At 39.9% G+C, this 12,621-nt stretch overlaps 1 pseudogene; it reads left to right on the forward strand.

The window, feature by feature from the left end:
• Positions 1 to 1,540: 1,540 nt before the first annotated feature.
• LOC144320113 (BCL2/adenovirus E1B 19 kDa protein-interacting protein 3-like pseudogene) lies at positions 1,541 to 2,887 on the forward strand (annotated as a pseudogene).
• The last annotated feature ends 9,734 nt before the right edge of the window (positions 2,888 to 12,621 follow it).

Genomic DNA, 12,621 nt, shown 5'->3' on the forward strand with positions numbered 1-12,621 from the left:
TGGTCAAAAAGACCAAAGCCCATGTCATCATCAGACTCCTCTGATTCTTCTTTGCTTCAACTTTCTTCACCTCAGCTGGCACAGCACTGGTGAAAGAAGCAGGACCTTCTACTGGTGCAGTACCCAGCAGCTGGGCAGGTCCACCACCCCCTACACTGCAGATGAAGCTCACGATGTTGACAGTGGCCAGGGCCTTTACAAGCAAGCCTGGCAAGAAAGGGTCAACATTTACACCGGCTGCTTTAACGAGGGCATTGGTCTTATCCCCTGTGGCTGTTACCTCATCATCATGCAGGCGAGCTCCTAGAGGCCATGGGCTGAGGAGTGCTGAGCAGGTGCTGTGAGGCACAGTGCTAGCCCCTGGAACAAGTCAGGGCCTCGCCCCCAATGTAGCCTTAGCTTTCTCAGAAGCACAGAGCCCCTTAGAAGCAGCTGAGGAGGGCAGCCCCGTGGCGCAGTGGTTTAGCGCCACCTGCAGCCTAGGGTGTGACCCTGGAGACCTGGGATCGAGTCCCACATCAGGCTCTCTGTATGATGCCTGCTTCTCCCTCTGCCTGTGTCTCTCTCTGTCTCTATGAATAAATGCAAAGTTAAAAAAAAAAAAAAGGCCCACATATAAAACTTATGGCAAAAGCAATCAAAATTTTTAAATTTCTGCAAAAGTGGTCAAAAATGATCCAAGGAGAAGAAAGTTAGACAATTGTCCCTTTCCCCCTACCACTCCTAGGTAGCTACCACACAAACAATGCTTTGCAATTTTCATGTCCTTCCCAAGGATCAATCTGGCAGAAATTTCATGAAGCTCTTGATAGGCCAAGACATGTATTTACTTCCCTTAAAGATCCATTTCTACCTTCTTGCCCTCAATGGAAATCACAAGTTGTTCCAATGCTACTATGAGCCCCCATAAAGTCCATAATTCACAGATGAAGTTATCTTCACAGAGCTCATTAACGCGAAACAAAGAGGGGCACCGGGGTGGCTCAGTCAGTTAAGCATCTGCCTTCTGCTCAGGCCCTGACCCACCCCCCCACCCCACCCACCACCCCCCCCCCCCAGAGCCCCACAATGCACTCCACAATCAGCAGGGAGTCTGCTTCTCCCTCCGCCCTTACCTGCCTCCCTCCTCTTTTTCTCTCTCTCAATAAATAAAATCTTGGCTGGAAAAGTGAAACAAGAAACAATTTTCCCCAAAGTCCCAAACAGGGAATATAGCACCAAAACTAAAATTGATGAGATTACATATTTAGTATTGAAGCCAACACGTGATCATAGCCAAGGGGTCCCTAATTTCCTACCCTTCTGCAAGATATAGGTACAGGCTCCTTAAGGTAAAAAGCCACCCACCAACTGCCTATGTCACCAATGTGTAAAACTCAGTGAGCTCATAATATAAACAGAGAACTATTTACTATATTCTTGGCACTCGCAAGCTTATAAACAATAGCTCAGTGGAATATTTTGCATTGGATTTGTTTCCAGTGTTTTTCTTATAAAATCTGCACATTTGCCCAAAGATTACATTACTCATTAGGTATTACAGCTGGCCATGTGACCTAAAATCAAAAGGGGTGTTACCTGGGCATTTTCCCATTAAGAACTGAAATGGGTGTTGCTGCCCAAGAACCAGAGATGGTCCTGCTGCGGCCATAGTTCTTTCAGCAGCCCAACAATGTCGTCTCATTTAGAGCAGCCGCCACATCGCCCCCCAACAACAACAACAACAACTGAGAGGAAGGTGAACAGCCTTTGCCCCTGCCAGCCAGGCTCAACAGTTCCTGGGTGAAGTTACCCACGAACAGCAGCAATGGCAATGATAATGGCAATGGGAAAAATGGGGGGCTAGAACATGTACCTTCTTCATCCTCTATCCACAATGGAGACATGGAGAAGATTCTTTTGGATGCACAGCATGAATCAGGACAGAGTAGTTCAAGAGCCAGTTCTCACTGCGGCAGCCCTTCCCCACAAGAGGATGGGCAGATTATGTCTGATGTGGAGATGCACACCAGCAGGGACCATAGCTCTCAGTCAGAAGAAGAAGCTGCAGAAAGAGAGAAAGAAGTCGATGCTTTGAAGAAAAGTATAGACTGGGTGTCCGACTGGTCCAGTAGACCTGAAAACATTCCACCTAAGGAGTTCCACTTCAGACACTCCAAATGCTCCGTCTCTTTAAGCAGAGGAAAAGTGGGGCCATGAAGAAAGGGGATATTTTCTCCGCAGGATTCCTTAAGGTGTTCATTCCGTCTCTCTTCCTCTCTCATGTTTTGGCTTTGGGGCTAGGCATCTATATTGGAAAGCGACTGAGCACACTTTCTGCCAGCACCTACTGAAGGAAAGGAAAGAACAGCCCAGGAAAAGCGTGCGGCCATGAAGTGGTATATTGTCACAGTAGTTTCTTTGAACTTGAGACCACTGTAAGCATGACCCAACCTACCACCCTAATTTTACATATCCAAGTTCCAGCAACTCTCAAATCCAGTATTTTATTCATCTCTGTTGAGGCATTTTACTAACCTCATTCCCTTTTTGGCCTGTAAGACACTAGAATTTCCTAACAGAGTTTACTGTTATTTAGAAATTTGCAAGAGCTTCTTTTCCTCAAATGCCACCAGCACATTATAATTTTGTCAACAATGCTATTGTCTCCTTTTAGTGCCACCAGGCTTAGACCTGCATCGTTCATGGTATAAATTTTACTCTTGCAAGATGACTACCATCTCTGTTTTAAGATGAGATCAGGTTAGCAAATGATAGAACAGCTTTCTTGTTACTGTTTTTTTTCCCCAAGACAAAGCAAGCTTCCCTAAGCTTGAATTTATAGTTGTTAAAAAAGAAAACAAACAAACAAAATAAGACACAAGAAAAAATTTTCTGGGCAATAAAAAACTATTTTAAACAAAACAAAACAATTGAAATGATTCGCCGTTCTTGGGTTGAGGTACAGAAAAGGCTTTGTGCACAGCATGCAGCAGGTGGCGCTCACATCCAAGGCTACAGGGAGCTTTTCCACCCGCAAGGGAAATCTTTGTTCACAAAAGATGGGTTCAATTGCTACTCAGTAAATAGTAGACAGATGGCTTAATAAAAGACCATGAATTTCACTCCTACTCTCTTCTTAAATGAAGTTTTGACGTTGGATATAGCAGCCAGTCAGTTTATGTGGGATTTTTTTGTGTGAGTAACCCAAGACTAGAGAAATTTCATACTGAAAATTTAGCTTTGTAGACCATGTTTATGCCCCCCACCCCCTGCCAAAATTCATATGTTGAGCTCTAATGCCCCAATACGATGACATTTAGTGGTGGGGGCTTTGGATATAATTAGGTTACAAGAATAGAGCTCTTGGGGGTGCCTGGATGGTCAGTGAATGGAGTTTGCAATTCTTGATCTCGAGGTTGTGAGTTGGAGCCTCACATTGGGTGTAGAGATTACTTAAAAATAAAATCTTAAGGGGAAGCCCAAGTGGCCCAGCGGTTTAAGGCTGCCTTCAGCTCAGGGTGTGGTCCTGGAGACCAGGGATCTAGTCCCACGTCGGGCTCCCTGCATGGAGCCTGCTTCTCTCTCTGCCTGTGTCTCTGCCTCTCTCTCTCTCTCTCTCTCTCTCTCTCTCTGTGTGTGTGTGTGTGTGTGTGTGTCTCATGAATAAATAAAATCTTTAAAAAAAAAAAGATTGGGTAAACTAATACTACCTAACAATGTCACTTGTTGATCACTTATTATATATATAAAGAAAACCTGAAACATAGTGCAATTTAATCTCTATAGCAACTCTATGAGGTAAGTAGCACAATTATCTCCACTTTGTAGGAAAGAAAAATAAAGTTTATAAGCAAATTAAATAACCCATTTTGCCTCATATCTTTATCTGTAAAGTGAGAAAGTATAAGCTATTTCTTACAGTTGTGAGAATTAAAGAATCCATACAAAGCACTTAGCCTCATAAGAGTGAATCATAACTGTTATTACTAACACTACTGCTGCTCCTGCTGCTGCAATTACTACTACTGCTACTACTACTACATTATAATATGATATGATGTTTTATTATTTTGTTGTATATTGTATAATTATATAGTATTAATCACATTAATAGTCTGTATTATATTATTTTATTACTAATATGGAAGCTAAGTTATTTGTTCAGAGTCACACAGTATGTGGCAGGGTCAGAATTTGAACTCAGGTCTTTTTTTACCCCAACCTTAGGAGCTTAGTATGTAGAAGACAATGCTTTTGAATGACTAAATCAGGGTAATTCTGAGAATAAAATAACACTTCTGGACATACGGAAAATACTCCCTTTTATAGAGAGAATATATAAGAACCATCAATAGAAAACAGCCATCTCTTCAAGTTTCTCCTGTCAGACCCAAATACACACTTGAGCAAGCAAATGCCTTGCCTCCCCTAGCTCATCCTGTAGGTCAAGATGACCTTTTATCTTTCTGACCAAAATACAATATCCTAATGGTCATAAAATTACCTCCTTCTCAAGAGAGGAGAGCAAGGAACTAAAATTTAAGGAAGATGCATGGCTGGTGTAAGCAAGAACTACCCAGCATTGAGCCAAGGTGACCACACCATGTGATGCAGTGCCAAGTCTTGGTCCTGGTTTATCCAGTATCAGCAACGTGGCACAGTGAGCTATGATCCAGGCATATCAGTCACAGCGGATGGTGGTGCCAAATCATGGCATCAAAGGACAAGTTTAACTTTAATAAGCTTGGTGTGGGGGCACGTGGGTGGCTCAGTCAGATAAGCCTCCTGTTCTTGATTTCAGCTCAGGTCATGATTTCAGGGTCCTGAGGTCAAGCCACAAGTCAAGCTCTTTGCTCAGAAAGGAGTCTGCTTGAGATTCTCTCCCTCCTTCTCCCTTTGCCCTTCCCCCACCCATTCTCTCTCTCTTTCTCTCTAAAATAAATAAATAAATAAATAAATAAATAAATAAATAAATAAATAAATCATTTTAAAAATATAAGCTTGGTGTGACTTTGAATATTTCTTGATAGGGTTCTAATCCATCCACCAAGTTAGTTTCATTTGCCAATCTTCTAACTGCCTTCAATGTATATGTGAAATTGACTTGGAGTAGTATATTTTAATATACTGGATTGAAATCCCATCCCTAGTTTATGAGGATAAAGTGAATTGATTTAAATTACATTATTTTTTGTTTTGTATTCCCAAGATTCCTGTGGATCTTTGTGTTTTAAGCTATCATTTATTCAACATCTATCATGTACTAGGCATTATGCTTAGCACTTCAAATACATCACTATATAATTTAATATACATAATACTATATATGTAATTACTGCATATAATATAATAAAATAAATTGCTATTAATTTAATTCAAGTCATTAGTGTTGGCCAGGAGTTCTCACCACCTGCCCCTCCCCCCACTCATCAGCTCTTACAGATATCTCAAAATAAATAAATTTAAAAAAAAATAAATCACCAACATCTCAAAATATCACTTTATACTATACACTTCTTAAAAATTACATTATTAGGGGCGCCTGGGTGGCTCAGTCAGTTGAGAGTCTGCCTTTGGCTCGGGTAGTGATCCCAGGGTCCTGGGATCAAGCCCCACGTCGTCGGGCTCCCTGCTCAATGGGGAGTCTGATTCTCCCTCTGCCCCTGTCCCCACTTGTGCTCTCTCACTCTCTCAATCACTCTCTCTCTCTCTCAAATAAATAAATAAAATCTTTTTAAAAATGACATTATTATTAGACCAATTATTGTTAATTTCTATTAGGGTCTAATGATAACAAAAGATAATATATGTTAGTAGATCACAAATTTAGTAATTTTGTGAAGTATAGTTCTTTATAGCTGATCTTAATAGTATGCATTTAAAAACATTATTCTAGTGACACCTGTATGGCTCAGCAGTTGATCATCTGCCTTTAGCTCAGGGCGTGACTCCGGAGTCCCAGGATGGAGACCCACATCGGGCTCCCTGCATGGAGCCTGCTTCTCCCCCTGCCTATGTCTCTGCCTATCTCTGTGTGTGTGTGTCTCTCATGAATAAATAAATAAAATATTTAAAATAAATAAACAAACATTATTCTTAAAAGGTGTCTGTGGATGTCACAAAACTACCCCAGGTGTGCTTGGTACAGAATGGAATAAAAACCTCCAATCAAAGCTAATCACAATAACTCCACTTCCCCCCACCAGAGATTGATTTATCAGTTATCATATGACCCAATTCTGGCCAATGAAATAAAAATCTATTGGGCTGGGCTTCCTCCTTCCTTTGAGCTCCAAGAAGAGATAGTTGCTCTGGCCCCTCTGCTTGCAGCTGTGCCTCAGTGAGATGGCTAGAACTGCTGCCACCATTTTGCAACCAATCTAGGGATGGATGACATTGCCACACAGAAGGTGGTCTGCCCTGGAGGACTGCTGTGAGGAGGTTGCCTGGAGGGTCAGGCCTGGAGCTTGCACTACTGTTTTAGCCAGTTTAGGTTGTGGTTTTCTGACATTTGCAGCCATAAGCACCTTAATTCTGCAACTATACTTAGAGAAAAGACTTCTCAGAGAAGGTGACACTCAAGTGGCAGCAAGGATTAGGCAGATGAGTGGCGATTCTAAGGGTTTGAGGAAACAGTGTCTGCAAAGTCTTGGAAGAGTGAGTGAGTTCGGCTTGTTTGAGACACGAGAAGCTCATAGGACTGGATAATGGTGACTGAAGGGGAGAGTGAAATAGATAAGATTACCAAAAAAGGGACGCCTGGGTGGCTCAGCAGTTGAGCATCTGCCTTCAGCTCAGGGCATGGTCCTGGGGTCCTGGGATCAAGTCCCGCATCAGGCTCCTGCAGGGAGCCTGCTTCTCCCTCTGCCTATGTCTCTGCCTCTGTGTGTGTGTGTGTGTGTGTGTGTGTGTGTGTGTGTGTGTCATGAATAAATAAATAAAATCTTAAAAAAAAAAAAAGATGAGCAAAAAAGATCACGCAGGGCCTTCTAGACCACAGTGAGAAGTTTAGACTTAATTTTAAGTGTAATAGAAAGTCATTGAAGGACTTAGAGCAGAGAAGTGACATGAAGCGAGCTCATTCTGGCTGCTGCTGTTTGAAGAATATACTGGAGGGAGAATATAGCTATGGGGAGATGTGAGGCTATGGTAGGAATCCAGGTAGGAGATGATGATGGCCTGGGCTCTATAATGGAAATATTTATTGGAATTGTTAATCTCAAATTTTAGTTTGTGAAACAATCACTCATTGCATTTGTTTAAAATGCAAGTAAGCTCACCACTAGATTTTGTTGTAAATGGTCTACAGACCACATCCATGAAACACCAATGTAGAAACATTGGTTAGGACCTTTGACTCTCTGGATAAGACCGCTTTCCAAAAATAACCATGTCCCATTCTTTAAATGATCCCAATATAGGGGTTTACAGCTTTCCCAAATAAAAGGTCCTTAAGTCCCAAACTTCTTGGAGTCACATGTTTTTTCCTATAGTCTCACTCAATCTGGCCCAGCAGAGGCTTTCTGTTCCCTCTTATGCTGTAGATAGACGTGTTCCTATTATTTACTATCCCTTACATTCATTTTTTTTTAAGATTTTACTTATTTATTCATGAGAAACACAGAGAGAGAGAGAGGCAGAGACACAGGCAGAGGGAGAAGCAGGTCCCATGCAGGAAGTCCGATATGGGACTCGATCCCAGGACTCCAGGATCACACCCTGAGCCAAAGGCAGATGCTCAACCACTGAGCCACCCAGGCGTCCCTATCCCTTACATTTCTGAGCATTATTCTTTTATGCACTCAAAAAGCATCTATTAAGTTTTATCTAGGTGCTTGGTGCTGATCTGGACACTGGTCATACCAAAATAAATAAAACACACCCTGTCACATGAGAAATGTTCATTATTTTCCTTATCTTCCCTTGGATGCCATTCGTGCTATAAAACTTAGTATTATGAAGGAGAAAAGAAAGAACACAAAGGGAAATTAGATTCAGTAGAAAATAGGAGCAGGGGAATAGTCAAGAACAAGACTTTGGAAAAATACAGACTGATGAGACTGTTCCTAGATCCTGCATGCACATCGGGTCTTCTTATGAATATCTTACCTGAACCTTAGACAAAGAACAGCCAGCCTCTAATATCAGGACAGCATCTGACAACCTGAGAGCACTCCAGAGACATGGATTGAATACCCAGAAGAGAAAGTGATGTGTGTAGATTGTTTTATAAATCACTAGGGTCAAGATTTTCTTGTCATGGGGAGGAAGAAACAAAAAGGAGCTCTCGTGCCATCTTCTGAAGTTGTCCAAGACAAAGTCCCCAAATCACTTCATGCTGATCCCATCAGAAAGGTGGACAATTTGAGAATTCATGAGATATATTGGGATTTTAGCCCCGTCCTAGCCCCTTTGATATTAATACACTCGGCTCTCTAACCCTCTCCTGAATAAGACTAGAAGGGGTTTATTGAGAGCATAATTACTGCTTCTAGAAATACCAGAAATTCTTCTCTAAAGGATAAATATTGAGTTATTTGGAGTAGGCATCAAAGGTGACATTAAAGCTTTAAACACCAAAAGCCTTAAAAGCAACAATCATTCAGTAAGTAACAGTCTGTTCTCATGAGTTATCTAGAACCTAATATTTTTTTCCTAGCCCCGCTGAACTCTTCACAATGTGACAAACAATAGGTTAGACAGGAAACAAGTTGACAAACAATAGGTTGCAATAAAGGAATTACGTATTATATACAAGTTACATTATCAATAAATTGACTTTGCCAACATGCTGGCACAGCACATCTTTCAAGTTGCTGGCATATCTCTGATTTAAAATACAAATAAATAAATAAATAAATAAAATAAAATAAAATAAAATAAAATAAAATAAAATAAAATAAAATACAAAGAAATTTGGGATGCTCAGTTGGTTAAGTGTCTGCCTTCAGCTTGGATCATGATCCTCGGAATCCTGGGATCAAACCCTGTGACTCCTTGCTCAACGAGGAGTCTGGTTCTCCCTTCCCTCTGCCCCTCACCTTGTGCATGCTCTCTCTAGTGCTCTCTCAAATAAATTAATTAAATAAATATAGAAAGAAATTTAAAAGTATAAAAATACGGGAGCACCTGGCTGGCTCAGTCCAGAGAGGATGCAACTCTTGATCTTGAGGTCATGAGTTTGAGCTGCACTTGGGGATAGAGTTTACTTTAAAAAAAATTTTTTAAGATAAAAATAAAAGTATAAAAATAGAGAAATGGAACCCTGGGTTTTATTGTACATTAACAGACCTATGGCTTACTGAAGGGTGGGGGAAAGAGGATGAGGAAACTACCAGGGTTTAACCTAATTTAAATTTACAAACTATTTATAAAATTGGAGCATTCAGTTTAATAAGTATTTTTGCTTTCTGGGATTCCAAATAGCCAGTTTCACAGGGTTTGGGGTAGTCATTTTGTTTTGTTTTTTCCTGAATTGTGATGCCAGCTTCTGAGACACAATCTCAGGCACTTGGAAAAGTCTAGTTTTAAAAGTGTAACTGTAGCTCGTACACATGCTTATACTTGTCAACCCATACAACTACAATTGTTCCCAAAAGGTACTCTGTTTATATTAGGTTTATTTTCCTGGTTTGGTACACAGTTAAACACCAATAAATTCACTAAATCTAGTCAGATAAAAATCTTTCTTTCATTGCCTTATGAATATTTACTATGGTTAACACCTTCCTAGGGTGTCCTGGCAGCATTTTTGTTTGGCGCTTTTTTAAATGAAAACCATTCCTAGAAAAAGTCTAAAGTCACCTCTTAACACAAAGATCCTCTTGTAAAAATTTTTGGAATAAAAGTATTTATCCTCCAAACATGAGTGCTAATGTAGGTTATATGCAACTGAGTGAAACCAGTCTATACTTTTGTTATAAAATATGTGAAAGCACCATGATGCTTTTCTATATGATTATGCTTCCTACTTCTCAGGGACAATCTGTCTCAAAGGCAGTCATTCAGCTACCTGAGCAGTTTTCAATTTCCAACAGCACAATCTCATCAGGAGAGATTGGACAGAGAGATAAGACTATCCTATATACAGTTGCATCTAGAGTCCAAGGCCAAATCCCACTGTTAATGCTACATTTCACTCAAGAGCCATTTTGTGGACTGCTCATGAGTAACATTTTTAACCGTAATTCTGTATTCGTTGTTAGAAGGAAAAGCTTTTTTTGTATTTAACTGGTCAATTCTTTTAAGTAAATATGACCTCAGTTCTATGAATTAGCTAGTGACCATGAGCAGATTCTTTCTGAGACAGCCACTTTAAATTATACTACTAGCAGGAGAAAGAACTTTCTCAATGGTGGTTTTCTAACTACTGCCAAATTTTCAAGGTAGAAAATCGTCCTTAAATGAGTTAAAGGTAGGTCCCTCCACCCCTTTCCTTACACCCCTTTCCTTACATCCTAAACAAAGACAGTACTGAGTTTGAAATCTCATGAGGGGTTTATTATTTTAAACCTTACTTTTATTATCATTTCTTGTATGTACATGGCTACAAATTTCACTTTTTCTAAGATTTCATTCTAGGCAAATTTTCTAATTAAATTGTAACACTGAGAGCATATCTAAATATTTGAATTCATTTCTGATGAAAGCAGAGGGGCCAGACGTTTAGCAGAGATCACTGTGCTGACATGTCTGCTTTCTATATGTGAAGCTATTGGCTCAACCAAGCAGCACAAGCCCAGAAAAGTTCACTCAATCATCTAATCCCTTCTAGCATTACCTTTTTCCGTTTTTAAATCTTTAGCTAATTAGAGGCACAACCTTATCATGAAAGAAGAGAAAATATTTCCTCTTAGCCCTTTTAATCCACCTTCGTTACCAACTGCACTGTCTCCTCCCACCAGCCTTAATTGACTACCCACTGTTGATGAACAAATCGATCATTCAATAAAGATAGTGCTCATTTCCATTTGAAAAGACAAGTGCATCATATCTACCTGGAATGTTTATGAAGATATGTGCAAAAGGAAGAGATAATGAAAAGGATACAGGAGGATACAGGATTTAAGAGATGACTACATAAGTCAAATTGCTGAGAAATAAGTTACAGTGATCTCTCACTTCCTATATGTTACCATTAGAAATTCACTGCTGGTCTTGTTTACTTTCTCCAAATAGCTGATCCAACATAAGACCTCTTTTGACACTGAGTTGAGACATGGATAATGTACTTTACCTGAGATGGTACTTCATTCATTCTAATAATCCATTGATTTTTTGTAAAATCCAATAACTGATTTTTTTCTTACCAAAAAATTATCAATCAGGTAGCCCATATAGATATATACATTTGCACATGTAGCCATTAATATCACAGCCTCAATAATTTGCCAAAAACATGAAGGTTTTATATTTTTCTCCCATCAAAAGAAGTTGTAGATATTATGATTATTTGTTCAGTTGTAAAAGGTTGAATCAATTAAAATATGTCTAAAAAGAAAGTCTTCAAATGTTCCTCAGCCTCAGTTTAACAGCCATCCGCAAAAAAAAAAAAAAAAAGTAAAAGAAATAAAAATAAAAATACCACACCAAAGTCTAGAACAGGAAGTAAAGAATAAATACCACTTTCAGTTATGGCTGGGACATAAATGAGCACAAGGAGGTCTTAAACTTGAATTTCAGCCAGGACACCAGGATTGTTGATACCATTTCCAAGAGAACTAAAGAATATTAAGGCGAATTATGTGGTCAGGACTTGAGGTTTTCTTTCTCAGCTAAGAAATATGGCATGTTAGAACTTTCTTCTCTTAATGGATGAAAGATATAATTTCAACTCTTAACCAGTTGATATGTTTAGTCAAAGAAGGCCAATGCTGGAATGACAAATAATAATCTGCATCAAATTAGTCTTCACAATATAGACTGCCCTGTGAACCAACAAGGAACTATAGATTAGGCTCTGGACCTTCTACCTCCGTAGAAGGGGATACAATCACCAAAAGAATTTCCCACAGGAAACCGCAAACCCCAAAACCACCTGTCCTTTGCACAAAGGTTGGCCCACCCCAACTTTGTTTAATTCTTGAGAGCCAGTCGGTATACAACCGACCAAAAACCACTGAATTTCACAACGCACCTTGAGACAAACTGAATTTGAGAGGCTATTTTATGGGTATTTTGCCTCCACTCCTACAGGTAATATAATCCACAGTACCCCCACTGGTTAGCAGTATTTGACTCTCCTAATCCTCATTACCATACTTCCGTTGGAATACTTCTCAAGGGAAGTATGGGTGAGGGCACCAGCAAAGAAAATAAGTCTTTCTTAATAATTTGTGTTGTTCATAAAAAGTGTAATGGAAGATGAGAAACAACCTTGAGTCTTGTTTGTGAATTTTGTTCATATCGTCACAAAAATTTGGTACCTTTGTTTTCCTATACTTTATCCACCTATTTTAGGTGGATTCAATTCAAGTCTTTATAAATCCAAAGTTATGCATAGTTTGGCTTTTAAAAAGGGAAGGTGAGGGCAGCCTAGGCTGCTCAGTGGTTTAGCACTGCCCTCAGCCCAAGGCCTGATCCTGGAGACCCGGGATCGAGTCCCATTTCTGGCTCCCTGCATGGAGCCTGCTTCTCCCT

Source organism: Canis aureus, chromosome 9 (assembly GCF_053574225.1).
Source record: "Canis aureus isolate CA01 chromosome 9, VMU_Caureus_v.1.0, whole genome shotgun sequence".
Classification (NCBI taxonomy): domain Eukaryota; kingdom Metazoa; phylum Chordata; class Mammalia; order Carnivora; family Canidae; genus Canis; species Canis aureus.